Below are 4811 nucleotides of genomic sequence, written 5' to 3'. Positions count from 1 at the left end.
AAAAAAAATAAAAAAAAATTGTATAAGACGGTTGTGTTAAGACAATAACTTAATTTTTCCTATTAGCGGTCAGCTAGTGTCGTAGGGAAATTGTTGGGAAAAGCTAGTGAGCCAAATAAAAGTATTTCTGCTCTGGTTGCTCACTAATGTTATGAATGTGATGAAAAACAGAGTATTTATCCTGAGTTTCATAGTTCATGAACAGACAGTGATGACTGTGTTGGTGGCAACGCAGGACATGAGAATTCCTTTAAAGATTAATCAAAACCAAGAGGAACACTAGAGCTGGTTGATTACTGGTTGTTTAGGTAGACAAATGCTATGCCTGTATATAGCCAGTTTTCATTTGTTTATGTAATTGCTAAATACAACAAAATATCTGCAGATGGTAGCTAGTAAGCAGCATTAACAAGGAGATGTTTATTACTTTAATTAGCCATTCTGCTCAACTGTAGACATGTTGCCATGTTTGTATCATGATCAAACAGACAATGCCCATTTTGTCTATAAGGAGCTCAGGTTAACAGGCAGGTAAACACATTCACTCTAAACTGGTCAAACATGGACTGTATAAAATTTGGACGTAGTCTCAGGGATGTTATCCATAGGTTTCCAAAGAGCCAAAAATGAATACACGTAGTTCACTTTTTTCTGCCAAGAGTCACTCAAAGCAAAACACAACATACATTTTTAAAAGGTGAGTTACATTAGTTTCATAGAGACCAAAGCTGTGTCTCAAACCCCCAACTTGGATGGACCCTACTCGCACTAAATGGTCACCATCTTGATGACAAAGTGGAAAGGGAGCCCTTGACCTGAAGCTGATTGGATGAACGCGTCACATGGGTCTGGCTGTTTGAGAATTTCAAACCTACAGTCTTGGCGGCATTTTAACATGGGGATCAATGGGGATTTACCTGACAAGACAGACCCACATCAAGATGTTGGGTTTGGGAACTCACCATTGGCAGGGTTCAATCCGAGGGGCGGGATAAACTGTGGTCTTTCAAATTCCCTCTGCACCCAATAGGATAGCGCTACAACCAACCAGAGCAACGCTAGGTGATAGATTAAACCTTTGCCGTATCCGGTCGGCAAAACTCCAAACACATCTGTTAAGAATGACTTCAGTGCTTAACTCCAAGTCTTTCAGAGTTTTGGCCAAAGCCGATTTGAAAAACCGCTGTTTGACAGCAGCAGCAGGCATCTTCTTTGTTTTCAAGTAGCAGGGAATTTAAGCAGGACCGTCTCTGCGGTATTTATGTTAAGCCCGCCCACCAACTCTATACACAATGTGATTGGCCTGACCACAATTTATTTTTTCAGGCTCGCAAAACAACGGAGAGTTGCTAGACTGACCCTAGATGCAAATTACATTTGCTGCCGCTAGGGTGTATCTAGATTTCTAGACCAGGATTTACTCCCTTTTGGAGCCAACCTCAAGTGGATACTCAAAACTGCAGTTCTTTTGGAGCTTCCCCATTGGCTTCATTTTTCATCATAGGAGGTTGCCGCTTGGGTCTGAGGCGTCAAACTAGTACTATTTGAGATTGTGTGACAATCTCTCTAAACAGGACAGAGCATATTTCTGTGCCAACATAAATTACACTGTGGTTCTAGTACAGACTTGATGGGATGTTACCATAATAAGCAGCACCTCTGGGTAGCTCCAGGTCTCCCATTGGGGATGTGCTGAATTACTGACCTTGAAATAAGAGGCTGGCTGATGAAGGGGCAGATCAACCGCAGCCTTCAAGTGCAGTGCAATACTTCATTTGACACTTTAGCCAAATTCATTCAACTAGGCGTAGCCTGCAATTGAAGCAGCCTGTTTTCTGCTATTAAATAAAGTCAAGGGCACATCCATCAAATAAATAGTCGGCCTGCCTTTGACATTTGTGTTCTTGAACACCATTAGGAAGAAACTGTGCTTTATGTAGATGACTGTTAACACTCATCCCCACCTCAAGAAGCAGCCCTTGACAGGAATTTGTGGTTAGTAATGAGGAGGGGTTCAGTAAGGAGAGCGGATTAGGTAAAATGAAAAGGTGAGAGTGGGCAGAGAAAATGTCCTGTATGTAAAAAGGTCACAGGTTTGATTATTTAATCAACAGGTGAATGTACATCCTGTGACGGTCAAAGTGCCCTTGAGCAGGAAACTGGGGCTGGTTCCTGCTCACTGAGCTGGAGGAGAACATCAGTAAATGTCTAAAAGTAAGGATTCTAGGCACCTGGGTGATGTCCTATCCATTAAAAGGCCTAAGATGGCAAAAAAAAGTAAGGATTGTACACATGGTGTGGAGAAATGACTCAGAGTGTTTGTTGTGTCTGAATGGCAACGTGGCTTTGAGATAACAAAGACTCTCCATTAAACCATTTGGCAAACTAACCTCTTCTGTAGACAGAAAAATCCACACAATACCAAACAAGTTAATGAAAAATAATATACATTTTAAAATGATATTTAGCACCTCTTTCTCTACCATAGAAACTTAATACCGAGCACAGATTAGCTACAAATTGTAGTCACAACCTTCAAACACGCTCTTCGCTAAAATCTAAAACCACAATTACACACAGACTATGTGTCACTTTAACTTCCTTTATCTGATGCAAACCATCAAAAGACTTAATGTATGAACATTGGGCTACTTATATCACAAACTACTAATGTTGCAGGGCAGGGGCTAGATACAGATTCACAGACTAGCCGCATCAGAGTCACATTCTCATGACTACAACCTGGTGCACAGATCAGATATTTAATGCAACAACCATAATACCATATACTGTATGTGGAATCATATGGTTTGAGATGGTATAACTGACCCCAACTACCAAGCAAATTGTTTGGTTCCATAAGATTGTATTTTCAGTATGAAGTCGTATGGAATTCAAGACTATAATCAATCTGAAAAGGGGTCTGCACAAGTGAAAAACAGACAGTTGCTTGAAATTTACACTTTTGTCGTTCGCTTAATAATAATTAGGCCTACTGTCTGGTAATGATTTAACAGCAAGACAGAAACTAATCCTTGACTGGATGGAGGTTACTCATCCAAAGTGTGGTTTGGACCTTTCTGTCTAAACATAGCAGGCCTACTGACACTGCACGCACACAACTCTGGAAAATGTTGCTCATGTGATTTAAAAAAAAACTGTTATCATGGAGAGCACATATGGCATCAGAGAGAGAGAGAGAGAGAGAAAGAAATCATGAAGACTATAGTAGTAGTAGAAGTAGTAGTAGTATCTTAATTCCCCAGAAATGTAGGTTAGGCTACCTGAAACCAAGCAACGGACAGTTAGTTATCTCTCAGTTATCTTCTTCAAATATTGGATTAACGTGCCTGCTTTCCTGCCTGCAACATATAATGCTATTGTTTGTGTAGGAGGTTTAAGGGTCACTTAGCACTTTGTGTGGTAAACTTTGAAAATTTTACCAGGCCCAGGACAGCAACTTACCTACTGATTTTTTTTTTTTTAAACCATAAATTAATCTATTTTTTAGTCTCGATCAATATGGAAAATGTAAAAACTTCCATTAGCCTAAGGTGAGAAACTATTATTGGGCTACTTTGTAATTTTTTTTGTTACAAAGACAGAGAAAAGCAGCAGCTTCTCAGATTGGAGACGCTGGAACCAGTGACTGTTATTTTGGATTGACAAATGCCTTAATCATCAAAATTGTTGATTCAATTTATATCGACCAATTAATCAATTTTCACTAACGTTAGGCTGATCAATATAGCACTAGACCTCGCCTAAATTGTACGTAGCCTAAAGCTGTAACTTTAATGTTGACGTTAGGCCTACTGCTTTCATATTGCTGTAGCATATCGCGTTTCATGTTGTTGTTACTAGCTTAACTCTGTCATTTTCCGAGTTTTGGTTATCTTCCAAATTAAAGTAGCTAGGCTACACAAGCGCACCTTATAACCACATTGACATGTTCGTTAAACGTATTCCTAAGTGACACTTTTGTTGCAATTAGTCAGCTAACGTAAACTCTTTGGTACGTTACTTCTGTGAGCGGTTACATTGTCGCCAGTGATATGAACGCAGTTTCTCCTTTCAAGTAAAACCTGAAAACTCCTCCGGGGCTTGGTTAACTCACTTGTTTTCAGCCGTCCTTCGTCACCCAAACAATGGCGGACCAGTTGAATAAATCCATGAGACTGTCTTTCCGGCGGCTAAAAAAAACGTATTTTCCACTTCACCGTGTGATGTTGCTGCTGTTTTCACTCCGCCGGCGACTCCATACTCTCAAGACTCAGGACTGTCTTCTTTCTTTCGGCGCTCTCTGTGTTGATGATGACGCTGCGCTCTTTATTCTGGGCGGCGCGAGGCTCTCTCTCTCCCTCTCTCTCTCTCTCTCTCTCTCTCTCTCTCTCTCTCTCACACACACACCCCACAACCCACCACACACACACACACACACACACACACACACACACACACAAACACACAAGGTTAAGGAGGCTCTTTCAAAAATGTGAATTGTAGATACCTGGCTGGATTACTAAAATTGGAATATTTCCCTTACCGCCTTTCACATAAGTCAATATCTTTTTACAGCTATGGTCTCTGATTAACTGACTGACACATTACTGGGATGTGTACTATTGGAGTAATTTTAGTGATTCATGTGTTCATCACTTTAATGTTGTAGGCTACCTGGTAAAGCTGGAGCTAATTACTTTATAGCTTACTGTAGTATATAAAGTAATACAATTAACTTTATACTGACATGTAAAAAGAAGCAACAAATGGAAATAGTCTTCTCAATTAAGGGACAAGTACGCTTCCTT

General features: G+C 40.2%; 1 protein-coding gene across 1 annotated transcript in view; it reads right to left on the bottom strand.

Moving 5' to 3' along the window:
* The window catches only part of b3gnt2b (UDP-GlcNAc:betaGal beta-1,3-N-acetylglucosaminyltransferase 2b), a gene marked incomplete at its 3' end in the record, with an annotated part of 23161 nt that extends 18877 nt beyond the window's left edge, over positions 1–4284 (bottom strand). The window contains exon 1 of the mRNA XM_032541673.1: positions 4118–4284. The remainder of the gene's footprint in view (positions 1–4117) is intronic.
* Between the last annotated feature and the right edge of the window lie 527 nt (positions 4285–4811).

Source organism: Etheostoma spectabile, chromosome 17 (assembly GCF_008692095.1).
Source record: "Etheostoma spectabile isolate EspeVRDwgs_2016 chromosome 17, UIUC_Espe_1.0, whole genome shotgun sequence".
Taxonomy (NCBI): domain Eukaryota; kingdom Metazoa; phylum Chordata; class Actinopteri; order Perciformes; family Percidae; genus Etheostoma; species Etheostoma spectabile.
The sequence above is the reverse complement of the archived record's forward strand: the minus strand, read 5'-3'. Positions and strand labels throughout refer to the sequence as shown.